This window comes from Choristoneura fumiferana, chromosome 29 (assembly GCF_025370935.1).
Source record: "Choristoneura fumiferana chromosome 29, NRCan_CFum_1, whole genome shotgun sequence".
NCBI classification, from domain to species: Eukaryota; Metazoa; Arthropoda; class Insecta; order Lepidoptera; family Tortricidae; genus Choristoneura; species Choristoneura fumiferana.
In genome coordinates this window covers 10,327,353-10,340,691 of record NC_133500.1, presented here as the reverse complement: position 1 = coordinate 10,340,691, position 13,339 = coordinate 10,327,353, and the positions used below count along the sequence as shown (strand labels likewise).

Here is a 13,339-nt window from a genome sequence, read left to right as displayed (position 1 = left end):
TTATTTTACATTATACTAATGTATTTAATTTATCTTTAACAGTTGTAGCGACAGTTTATTAAAATCTAAGTTATTTTCAAAGGGATATGAAACTTATAGCACCATTATAAATCAAAAATTATACTATTTCTGTTGTAAATGTAGAAAATTGATATGAAGCGATTGCTTACCTTGGATTTTTTTCTCTATGTACCCCTGTTTTCTGTACAGCTTATTATCTTTATTGTAGTGTTGAATTCCTACCACCAGTCTCATTGTATTGTATTGTATTCTTATAAAGGTAGTCTAGGTTAAAATATTACTCAAAATAAGAAAAGAAAATAATTTATTTATAACAGCAGTGACACATTACACAGGTTAGACAACACAGGTTAGGATAAGTTTGATTATGAACTAAATGGTTTAAAATTATTCCGAAATATTTCAGCAAATTATTATTAATCCATTTATTAGGTTTAGTTTATTTAGGCATCGGTCATCTCAACGCATCAGATTATAAATGATCATCAGAAGTTCTGATTCAAATTGTAGTTATGCTTTCGTCGCAACAGATTTAGAATATCAAACGATGTATGGAAACATTTCTCGGCAATTATTAAAAAATATTGAAAAACATTTACAGCAATATTCTGCTAACTAGTCAATTAGTTGCTGAAATGTTTCGGAAAACACGTTCTGTGTATTAAGGTGATTTTCCACTGGCAAGGCGAGACGAGACGAGGCGAGAGGAGAATTGAAATTTGTAGAGCGGCGCCCGCGGCGGCTCGCGGCGAGTGCTTGAGAATGCATACAAATTTCAATTCCCTCCTCGCCTCGTCTCGTCTCGCCTCGCCGGTGGAAAATCACCATTATTATCCGGTAGTTAGAGGATATCAATCTAAACCCTGACAACTGATATAAAAACTCTTTTACACTTTTTATAAAAAAACGTAGCAACCCTGTATTACTGGACGCACCTCAATTTATCCTTATTCAAGTCAATCTGTAAGCTAATTGATGTCACATTGGTTAGTGAATTCGGGAGAACCTTGAAGTGCCCGATTGTAGTCATCAATTGATTGCAAAAATTATTCTGCGTTTTTAATTGGTCTGATTTTTCAATGCTGCATTCATTCTGCGTGGTTGCTGAACGTAAAAGTAATTCATTCGTTTTTTAGCATTAGAAATAGCCGAGAAAAATGTTAATGTGTTATTGAAATATGTATCAGATGTATGTGGCAGATATTAATGCTGGAGACTGTACAAGTAATTAACTTTTATAACCCTTTTTCGTTAAAAAATACAGATTAAGATGGTTTACCTCATTTTTATTGCTAAAAAACCGAACTATAGTTTTGATAAGAAAAAAAAGGTCACAATTTTTAATTCGGACAAATATTATCACCAAATTATTTTAGTAGATGAATAGCATTCAATGATTGATTTTCACTATACAAAGTCAACTTATTTTTTGTACAGTAACCACAAAAACTCAACATATTTTATTTATGGATAAATAATCAATTAACACACCCGATCAATCAAAACTTAACAACGACTGAAGCGTTAAACACTTGAAATCGATCATTCATGCCTCGAGCGTAAAATTACCCCAAGCTTTGTTTACAAAAAAAAACCGTAAGGGTTATTGTACGAGTTTTAAAAACAAATGATGAGTTCAAGCTACATTCTTGCATGTACACATGCGCTTTTTGTGATGTTTAACTGAGATGTAAGAATAAGTCCGTGCCGTTTTAGAATAAGACGAACCAATCTTGCCACATCATCATCGTCATGTCAGCCGAAAGACGTCCACTGGACATAGGCCTCCCCCAAGGGTCTTCACTCAGACAGGTCTTGTGCTTTTCGCATCCACCGCGATCCCGCGATCTTAACCAAATTGTCGCTCCATCTTGTTTGCGGCCTACCGACAGCTCGTCTCCCGGTCCGCGGACGCCATTCGAGAACCTTCTGACCCCTTCTGCCATCAGTCCTGCGAGCAATGTGCACCGCGGCATAAGGCGTCTAAAGAACCTGACGTACGCAAACCGCTACCGCTACGCGTACCGCTATTGCCAACTACGAACTCTGAACTAGCACAAGCAACAGCAGAAAGAAAAAGTGGAAACAACCTCACAAATTTTCTTAGGAAACCTTCATGAACGTTCATTACTGATCTATAATCGACCACCACGACCACTCTGAAGAGTGTAGTGACTAGAGACTTAGAAGAAGTAGAAAAAGTAAACAAGTAAAAAGAAAAATAGCATGTTTCTGTTATTGGACCTTCCTTTAATTTTCAATTAAACTAGTATCAGATCATTTTATTTTCATTATTTGTTGTTGTAGCGATGCAGCAGTATGCAAAACAAATACACGTTATATTTCAGCTGTCTGTCTATTACAGTTCTTGAGATACAGCCATGTGATAGACAGACAAACCGACAGCATAGCGACAGTAACAGCATTCCGTTTGTCATTCTTCAGATAATGGAACCCTAAAAACTGACAAAGACCTCTTGGTTTCCATAACCCTCCATCTTGAACTACATCTGGCCACTCATAACTGATATCGTGTCTAGGTTATCTCACCATCTCATTCCGCGCCTACCTACCACCTAGCCCCAGGTGACCACTGATGATGATGATGATCATTATCAACCACGTGGCTAAGTATGACCACTTCCATTCGTGCATTCGGTATTTATATTTATCATACGGAATATTTTAATAAACTAAAAACCTTCGACCCCTGGCTTAACCCCAGTGCTCTAACTCCGAACCCCCAATTATTCAAACTCCCCTTCCATAAATATAAAAGTTATGACCACAGTATTACATCATACACACACACATCATTGATTTAAAAATTCAGCCGTTTCACAGTTTGCCATAATTTTGTTTAGACTACGGCACAGCTGCGTAGTAATTAAAAAAATAACATTGGCGTTATTTTCGTCCATTCGTAATAATGTAATGAATTTGCAATATTTCGAGTAGCGTTCCTGAGTCCTGACACATTTAACCGAATGAGTATTTTTTTTAAGTTCCTTTTTTAGAGTTTAACTCCCGACGTAAAATGAAGGGTGTTATAAGTTTATCTGTTTGTCTGTCTTTAGCATCGTAGCTCTCCAATGGATCGATCGATTTCAGTGCGGTTTTCTTACGTACGAGTAAAAGCTACTTTTTGCGGTAGTTCTTAGCTGCTTCATTAAAATCGGTTCAGCTGTTTTGAAGACATTGTACTTTGAAATTACAGCGGCGAGAGTTTGTCAACTTTTCAAAGTTGGTTAAATTGTTATTGTAGTGCACCTCAGTAGCGTGGTACCGTAACAACTCGATTCTCACAGATTTGCACAAAAAACATCCGCGCCAATTTTTTTTTTACAAAACCTTAGTTTTACCGAGTGAAGTTAACTGATCAAGAAAACTCGTTCAACTACAACAGTGTATATTTTTACACAATAAAAAAAGAAAATTTGAATGTATAACATGAAACCTAAAAATGCTTTAACTCAATCCTTGCCCATAAATATAGACTTTTCGAAGAAAGGTCTTTATCGAAACGATTTTAACCATCGATTTCGATTTTCGTTTTTTTTTTTTTTGTTTTTCACTTCAGATCTTTTCGCGACACATAGCTGAGTAACGGCCATTTTGGCTGGTAGGAATAGTCATGGATGTGTATATTTCAGTGTTTCTGTATGTGTATCTATTTTATAAGCCAATAAATCATTCTTATTTTTATTTTCCATGGAACCCTAAAAGCCCTTCAAGCGAATTTAATAACGGCTCTACCAAGAACAATAGAATAACTCAGTTCCCCTCTTGGCGCAGACAGAAATAGCTCCAGCCTGCAGGTTTGTGGGGCATTGGAGCGCTGGGATTAACACTTCCCTAAAGGGGCTGGTTAGATCAATTTCCCAAAATCGTTAGTTCCTTGTAGCAAAATTTCCATTCGCTTTTTTCCTTTTTTTGTCCCACTTTGATTTTTTACTGCACTTATTTTCACAATCGCGTTTTTTCCCAATTTCCATCGTTACAGAAACAGTGTCGATAGAGCTCCGCGCGCGCGGAGCTCCTACTTTTGTGTCGTTTTGGCCCTTCGGGCTGATGTAAACTTAACATAACCTAAGCTTACCTATGTTTCTGTGTCGTTTAAAATTGGGAAAAAACGCAATTGTTAAAATAAGCTTCAGCAAAAAAGCATATTGGGAAAAAAAGCATTTGGAAAAAAATGCGAATGGAAATTTTGATACTTGAAAATAAAGATCCTGGTAAGTTTTTTTTTATTAATAAAAAGTCTAGTCAAAATGCTTTACCCTTTTTTAGCACTTACTATTCCTAACCCATTCCTAAATAAAATAAACTCATCCCTTTAAAAAGCCTTTGAAAGTGAACCCGTAACGTTGCATCATTAATAACTGCTCACGCCATTAACTAGATCGCTACTTAGCTTAAAACAACACACCCTCTGATTTAATGACGCGATAACTTAATGGTGTTGTGACAAATGTAGTCATAATTAAAACAATATTTGTATTACGTAGTGGCTTTGATTAAAAACTCATTTTTTTGTAATATGTTATACTAAGATGACAACTACTGGGACGATGACCAGCACTAGAACGTCTACATACTAACGCCTTATAGATGACACTTTGATATCACTTCTACTGTTAATGAAATAAAATTACCGATGACAACTACTGGGACATAGACAAGCACTCGGACGTTAACATGCTGATGCCCAATAGATGACACCTTGCTGACACCTATTGCTAGTGAAATAAAATTACAGGTGACAACTACTGGGACAGTGACCGGCATTCGGACGTCTACATGCTAATGCCCCATTGATGGCACCTTGCCGTCACCTCTGTTTCAAATGCAATAAAATTTCAGATAATAATTACTGGGACAATGACCAGCACTCGGACGTAAGCCTTACATGCATATGTCGGCGGCCAATCGTAAAATCCGTCAGATCACGAAATTCCTAGGCATATCGTGAAATGGCGCCATTTCATGATATGCCTAAAAGTAAATACAATGTCGGCGGCCGATCGTATAAAATACGCCAGATCACGAAATTCCTAGGCACATCATCAAATAGCGCCATTTCTTGATATGCCTAGGAATTTCATAATCTGCCTAAACGTCACTAGGCAAATCGTTAAACGGTGAGTTGAACGATATGGCGGATGTCCCTTAGCCGATTCATGAAGTGGCGCCATTTCACGATATGCCTAGGAATTTTGTAATCTGGCTGATTTTACGATCGGCCGCCGACATACATGACAAGATAAAAATAGAACCTTATAAAAATCGCACAGTTATTATTTTTAAACCAAGCTCGTTTTTAAAAAATGCTATAAGAGTAGGTAACTACGTTGTTTATATTTCTTCGATACGCCTACTTTATTATATTCGAATTCGGCCGCAGGAATTCAACATTTTATGCATTATTAATGTTGAACTAATATTGTTTTAACCTTCAAGTTTTTTCCGTATTTACGAGAGCTATTATTTTATTTAGCTTCCTACTAGAAGCCTCATTTTTAGGGTTCCGGAGCCAAAATGGCAAAAACGGAACCCTTAATAGTTTCGCTGTCTGTCTATCTGTCTGTCCGTCCGCGGCTTTGCTCAGGGACTATCAATGCTAGAAAGCTGTAATTTTGCACGGATATATATCTAGGCTATGCCGACAAAATGGAATAATAAAATATTTAAAAAAAAATTGTTTAGTGTACCTCCCATAGACGTAAAGTGGGGGTGTTTTTTATTCTCATCCAACCCTATAGTGAGGGGTATCGTTGGATAGGTCTTTTAAAACCATTAGGGGTTCCTTTTTCAATTCAGTGATTTGTTTGCGAAATATGCAACTTGAAAGTGCAAATTTTTATTAAAATCGAGCGTCGTCCCCGCCGGTGGGTGATAGTAAGTATATCAAACTTACAAGGAAAACTATAACGGCTAAGTTTGCTTGAGAATTACTAGTAGTTTAAGAGTAAATAGCAGCCTAAGGTATAAAATATACCTAAACTTGGAAGATTCCGTATAAAATACGAAATCCTTCGAAAAATATTACTTAATTTTTTTGTAATAGCTACGGAACCATATTTTGGGCGTGTCCGACACTCTCTTGGCCGGTTTTTTATTGGATATGTCAGTGACCTTCGTTCTTCTACGTATCTCCTTATTTCTGATTCGATCCTGTAGAGAAACCCCAAGCATAGCCTTCTACAGCTCACTAGAGCCTGGCCAAGCTTACTCTGCAGAAGATAATATGGTAACACTGCAAATGGAACGCATATTATGTACGTGATTTGACGTTAAAATACAGTGTTGCCAAATAATTTCGTTGCAGACTTACCTTGGCCAGGCTCTAAGCCAGGGCTTTAAATACCGTTAAAAAGTGGTAACGTTACCAACTGTCAAACCGATTTAACGTTAAACGATTTACCGTTACTTATACAACTTTTTACCGGTATAAAAAATGGTAACGTTATCAGCTATTCATTAAATTAACGTTAATTCAAAAGTATCGTTAAATCATTTTAACGGTATTTATATTACTATTTACCGGTAAGCTTGGGTAACGTTAAATGGCAGATTATCCTCATTTATCGAGCAAGTATGCACGCGCTAAATTGGCAACACTCGGTAGCATAGCAAAAATTACCGATAGTGTTACTTCGGTATCGTTATAATAATGTGAATTGGGTAACGTTAACAAGCCCTACAATGTAAAGTAAATTTACCGGTAAAAATAACGGTAATTAGGTAACGTTAAATAATGTTAAGTTATCAATTAACGTTAATTTTAATACGGTACTAGGTATTTTTATGATTTTTACCGTTATTTAACGTTACTTATAGTGTGAATTTGGTAACGTTAACAAGCCCTGCTCTAAGCAACTCTGAAACCTGTTTACTTATTTCCCTACTCCCTCCCTCCCCCTATTTTTTTTTAATTCTTAACTTTGTCAAACTATTTCGTTAACTTTTAATGTTGTCAAACTATTTATGACGTTTATTGACGAATACTACGCTCACTTTTACAACAGTTGTACCCTGCTTAAGTTAAAAACTAAACTAATGATATTAAGCCAAAGGCCAAAGACCGAGCCATGCATTCAAGCTTGCATCCCATTCCAATGTCATAAGGTGCAAACATGCACAAATATGAGACGCAATTAATGGACGGCTCCTAAGGTGTAAACAAAATATGCTGCAGAAATTATTCTCTTTTGATCGCGGCACGTTATCATTTCTTAGGTTATCTGCCAAATATTTACAAAAAAAACTGCGAACTATCTCACCCGAGGAATGTTATCAAGCTTTTCCCGTGAGCCTCGCTGCGCGCGCGCAATATTTGAGCTTTCTCAACGTGGTTACGTAACTGTCAGAGTGTGTTACTATGGATCTTTTCTAGTCCTAAACGTTATATGTAGGTAAAATGTTTTAATCCCGAATCAATCGGTAATACGGATTAAAAAACTTAAATTAAAAATTTAAAAAACCCCCGACATAAAAAAACGCCAGCTAAAATAATAAATAGGTAAACGTACAACAACACAACGTAAAAAATAATTATGGACTACCTAGCTGTTGCCCGCGAGCGCGACTTCATCTGCGAAGAATTCGTTAATCCCTATCCCGCGGGGACTATGCTGATTTCCCGCAAAATTAGCCTAAGTTAATTTAGTACCTAGTAATATTTATAAGTATAAGTACCTAGTAATATTTTTTTATCTAAGCGTCGTCGGAGTCGGGGGACCGCTAAGGTTAACAGGAAACTAAAGTACATATGTTGTATTTTTTAAAGTATTAACCTTAGCGGACACCGACGACGCTTAGATAAAAAAATATAACTAGGTACTTATACTAAATTAACTTAGGCTAATTTTGCGGGAAATCAGCATAGTCCCCGCGGGACAGGGATAAACGAATTCTTCGCAGATTGATTCGGGATTATTTCTCACTCGCTTCTCGCCTGACTCGTGGTAGCTTCGTAAACTGTTATCAGTCCCGAAATTCATGATAACGGCACATAATCTTCTTCCGCATTACCGCTAAGCTTATGACATTTTAGATGCTGTTGTTTACTGACAGTGATAAGAGGTAATTTGTGACAGTGATAGCGAACATATCATGTAAATGATAAACGAAAAAAATAGGTAGTTAAAACATTTCTCTTGACATAAAGCCTTCTTGGTCTACCTGCAAGAAGAATCGTGCAAGTTGCATTACATTGCGAACCCCGGCTCGCACCTCTGATTTTTTCGAAATTCATGTGCGGAATTACATTTGAAATTTACCACGAGCTTTGCGGTGAAGGAAAAGATCGTGAGGAAACCTGCACCAACCTGAGAAGCAATTCAATGGTGCGTGTGAAGTTCCCGATCCGCACTGGGCCCGCGTGAGAACTATGACCCAAGCTCTCTTGTTCTGAGAGGAGGCCTGTGCCCAGCAGTGGGACGTATATAGGCTGGGATGATGAGGGACAATGACAAAACATTATTCAATACAATGACAAAACATTATTCAACACATTCGTAACGCCGAGAAGAATGCGCTCACTATTAGATATTGTTACGCTATGGCTGCTGTAGGTTTTTACGTTGCTGCAGTGTTGACAAATCTGACTCAATCACAGAGCTGTGCTTATCAGTCATACGTTATCAATCTCAAGAAGGTACCTACTCCTTGAGATAGCAGCGAGAAATCAAGAGTACGGCATTTGTTTCATAATTTTAAACGACTTTGAAATGAAAGGGTTTTATGAAACTTGGTAACTATTAGTATACTATACACTATGTTCTAAAATGTACCTATCCTACTATAATATTAAAAATGCGAAAGTTTTTGTGTACCGTAAAACGGGGTTACTTTAAAATGCAGGGGCTACTTTGGAAAACAGTTTTCACGCGATGTCCTTATTTTTTAGACCATCTGTGGCAGTTGAAATAACGGTAGTCACAAATTATCTAACTCTTTACTTCATTTGCTCAATCGAACTATGAATATTTGCGTTTTTATAACCGTTTTAAATCTTTTAGGGAGGTGGGGTGTCGTGTTAGCGAGAGAGGGTCTGACACCCGCGCGGCGCGGGTGCTTTTCAGGCGCAAAAGTTGTTCATAGCTATTCAGCGTGGTAATGCGGCAAGTGTGATGGGCACTTTTGCGCCCGGTACAACTCGAAGGGGGCTTTTTGACTCTCCTTAAAGATATTTTTAAGTGACATAGAGAATGATATTTTATTATTTTAACTTTTAAATGTATTAAAGTATTCAAATTTTACTAAAGTAACGCCACCCCAGTTTACGGTACCTACCTAAGTGTAATATTGTGTTGCTGTTGTTTGTGCGTATGTTTGTTACTGCTTTACACCGAAATGGCTGGCCGGGTATAGATGAAATTTGGTATATAGGTAGCTGAACATCTTAAATAACACATAGGCTACTTTTTATCCCGGTATTCCTACCGGATGGAGATAAAATCTTAAAATCACAGGCTAGCATTAGAGAGATGAAATTTGGTGCATATATTACAAATATTAAATCCACGATACCCACTATGTTATTTTTGGGGAATTCGACAAAAAAAAATTCTGGATCTAAAAATGGTTAATGCATGCAAATCAGCGGGTAAAGTCTATTTGATCTATATTTTCATTCCTTTTTGACATTTAAAATTATTAATAATTTAGCAAAACAGATAAATACCTAAATGCTGTTTTAATATATCTCTCAGTTACTGCATGACAAATTATGTATTTGTTGATACTGTAATGAATAAAGGTAATATCCGATATAAATAATTCAACGATGAAAAATGATTTGCAAATGATGCGAATAATAAATAAGCCAAAATACTCCCATACGACTAACAATAGCTCATCATTCATTCACTCAATCAATGAGTGAACGTTATTGTTCACGGTCTAGGTATCGATCAAGGACAATTTTATAATAGAATGAGGTTATTTACACACTAGTTTTTGTTGGTTTAGGTTTAGCTTAATGTTTTTATCGACTATAATAAAAATGGCATCAAAAAACTTGGCTCTTCATGACTCTACCACAGTTTGTGCTGTATTCATGTTGGTTTTTTTACCTGTGTGATTGTTTTTTAAGACTATTTCTGCCAAGTTTTATCGGTGTATTTTTCTTGGTAATATTTTGATAGTTTTTCCGAAACAGCTGGTAGTATTTATAACAAGCTAGGATAGTTTTTTTCTTCTTCAATTGTACCTTTCATTTATCTACTCTAAAATAAATCAATAAAGCATGCTAAGGACATTGCGGCCTATTTACAGTATAAACGTTTTAATTTTATTCTATTTAATAAGTGTGTGCCCAACAGTGGATGACCCACGATGGCCATCGGCGCCGCGCAGGCCAAGGCGGAGATGGCGGGATGACCTAGACGCGTTTTCCAGCGACTGGCCAGACATAAGTGCCGACAGGACGAGTTGGAAATCCAGGGGAGAGGCCTTTGCCCAGAAGTGAAACATAAAAGGCTTTTAAAAATAGTACCCTCTATGGTTTTTAACAAAATCCAGCTACTTACCGAATTTAATCCAAATACGTCTACACGTTTTTGCGTGAAAGACTAATAAACACACACACACAAACTTTTATTATTATGTTATTAGGAGAGAGATTAGGGGGTAGAGTTAGAATTAACCCGATCTCGCAACTACATTGAAACTAACCATGACGTAGTGTGGTTATATTATATCATTATGAAAATACTGTTACGAAAAGGTGAAACATACAACGCACAGCTATAGTTATTTTAACAGATACAAAAACCGCAATAAAGAAGAAAATGGCCTAAACAAACACGACTGCCAATGTTTATAATAATTTACCTATTATTTTATAATATTTATAAAAGAAATAAACAAAATCTCGCCAAGCAACATTCTTTAAAACTGGTTTATTTTGTAACGGACGCCGATTTAAATTATTCTGTGACCGAACCTTATAAAGCTAATAAACTCAATACTGGTGGCTAAAACTGGAACTAATATACGAACGTACAAATTTACCGTCTGTCATGACAAACAGCGCCACCTTGACTGCCGCAAAATATGATTGTACTATCGAATGAATGAATGATTGATGATCGAATGTAATCAATTGAAATGATGTATTGTTTTGTAATGATTTAATCATATAGGTTACGCAATTTTTCCACGGTTTATTTTTAGCTTATCGAGGCGATGTTTGATGGGAAAGCGTGTGGCTTTTGCCCGGTAGGACTTTGGTCTTATTTAGACGAGATTTTTTTATGTCACATCTATATAGTGATGACAGGTACAGCGAAGCTTGTGTACCTAACAGTCGCCTTCTCTCCGTGTTGACTATCAAAAATGTTCCCTCTTAGCTCGGCTCGCATAATTATAGAATGTCATAATATAACTTTGACATAATGTATTGTTTGTCATAACTTTTTCTCTCTGAATCCAAAAATCATTTATTTACATTGGGGTCAGGTTCAGATACCTGGGTAAAAAAAAATACTCAGTTCGTCAGTTATATAAATACAAAAAAATATTGACACGTACAGTCACCAGCACCAATATCTGACACAACAAGCGTGCATAATTATCTGATACGACTCTATTTCTAGGGCTGGAAGGACGTATCAGATATTTTTGCACGCTCCGCTGTGGCAGATATTAATGCTGGTGACTGTACCTATTATTTTAACTTTTTTTTATTTTTTTATTTCATAAACAATACAATTATTGTGTTTGAAATTACCTACATGCAATAAAATTAAATAAGTAACTGATAAAAGAAAAATCATTTTTGTACTTTAGTTAATCAAACGAAAATTGACAAAGGTGAAATGTTTGACGCTTTCCATTTACGCGACTACCTACCTCGTAGATAAGCACCCCATATTAAGTAAACTTAAAAAAAATAATTGCTGTAAACGACGTCTTAATAATAACAACACCCTCGAAAATGTTCAGTGCTGTAGTAAAATTTTAATAATAAGCCCAATTAAAATTCTTTTCGCCCTAAATATAAGCATTGGAATAAAGCCTCTATTATAGTACACGTAAAAACTACATTTAAGTTTATAACACAGTTATAAAAAAATGATACATCTAGCAACGTAAGTCATGTCTACTACTATTCATTATTATAGCCTCTATTAATAAGCGTTAAGGTTGTCAATTAACTTTACAATAGACAACAAAAATACACAGAAATCGCGTGTATTCAGATAGTTCACCCTCCCTTTGCACCGTGTATAATGCTATGGATGCGGCATATGCCCTGCTGGGCCCACAGTTGGGATCTAAAGCCCACGCCTTGTTAAAAAAAACCCCTGTGGATTGTTTCAATTAACACAAAAAAAATACTTAGATTGCGTGAGGCACCCTGCCTTGTAAACTTAAGCGATCCAATTCATGATATAAGTCAGGTAAGTAAGTTTTAGTAATATTATACTTTATGTACCTTTTACTTGTAAAAATAAATAAAGTTAAAAAATAATAATACTTAATTGGTAATTTAAAGTAAAATATTCGATGTAATCCTAGTTTTTTTTAAATTAAGAAAGCTTACTTTATTGTAACGATTTTTTAGGAGATAAAATTTAGTGATTTTGTACAGTAAAATGTTGTGGACATTAATGATAAGTAGATACAATAGTGGTAATTAGGTAAAATTTTACATTGATTAATTATTGTTATGTTTCGTGTTTAATTCGATTAATTATATTTATTATTATTATTTTATGTTGACATACTGTTTCTTCATTTTAATTTAAAATAGCTTATAATGTGTCCCATTGCCGGGGATAAGCCTCCCCTTTCTTATTCCACTCGTCTCTACTCATGGCCAGCTCTTGCCACCACCGGTTACCGATCACCAATTACCGATCACCGATTACCGATCACCGGTTATCACCGTTTGGGTTCCATGCGACGGGCACCGGAGTAGAGGCAGACCTAGGAGGAGATAGCGGGACGAATTAAACCGATTCCAGTCAAATTGGCAAGAGCTGGCCAAGAGTAATCCTACCAGAGAGTAGAATAACTCATATTATAATTGCGAAAGTTTGCGAATGTGCTGTAAGTGTGTTACTCCTTCACGCTCACGCTAAAATGGTTCGACGGGTTTTGATGACATTTCATTATTATGTAAAACACATATAGGTAGAGTCATTTACGATGACGCGTGCCGTGGTTCTTATTTCAATGTCATTAATGGCTAATTTTAACAAAATCACGCGTCTTCGTGGATTATCTCTCACTAGGTATATTTGGTTGACATTTCGGGATTTTATCTAGATTCCGTAAAAATATCGGAATAAAAGTAACTGATATT

General features: G+C 36.2%; 1 protein-coding gene across 1 annotated transcript in view; it reads right to left on the bottom strand.

Annotated features, from left to right (window-relative positions):
• Nucleotides 1-13,339, bottom strand: part of LOC141444336 (limbic system-associated membrane protein-like) — a 197,794-nt gene that overhangs the window by 150,557 nt on the left and 33,898 nt on the right. The window lies entirely within an intron of this gene.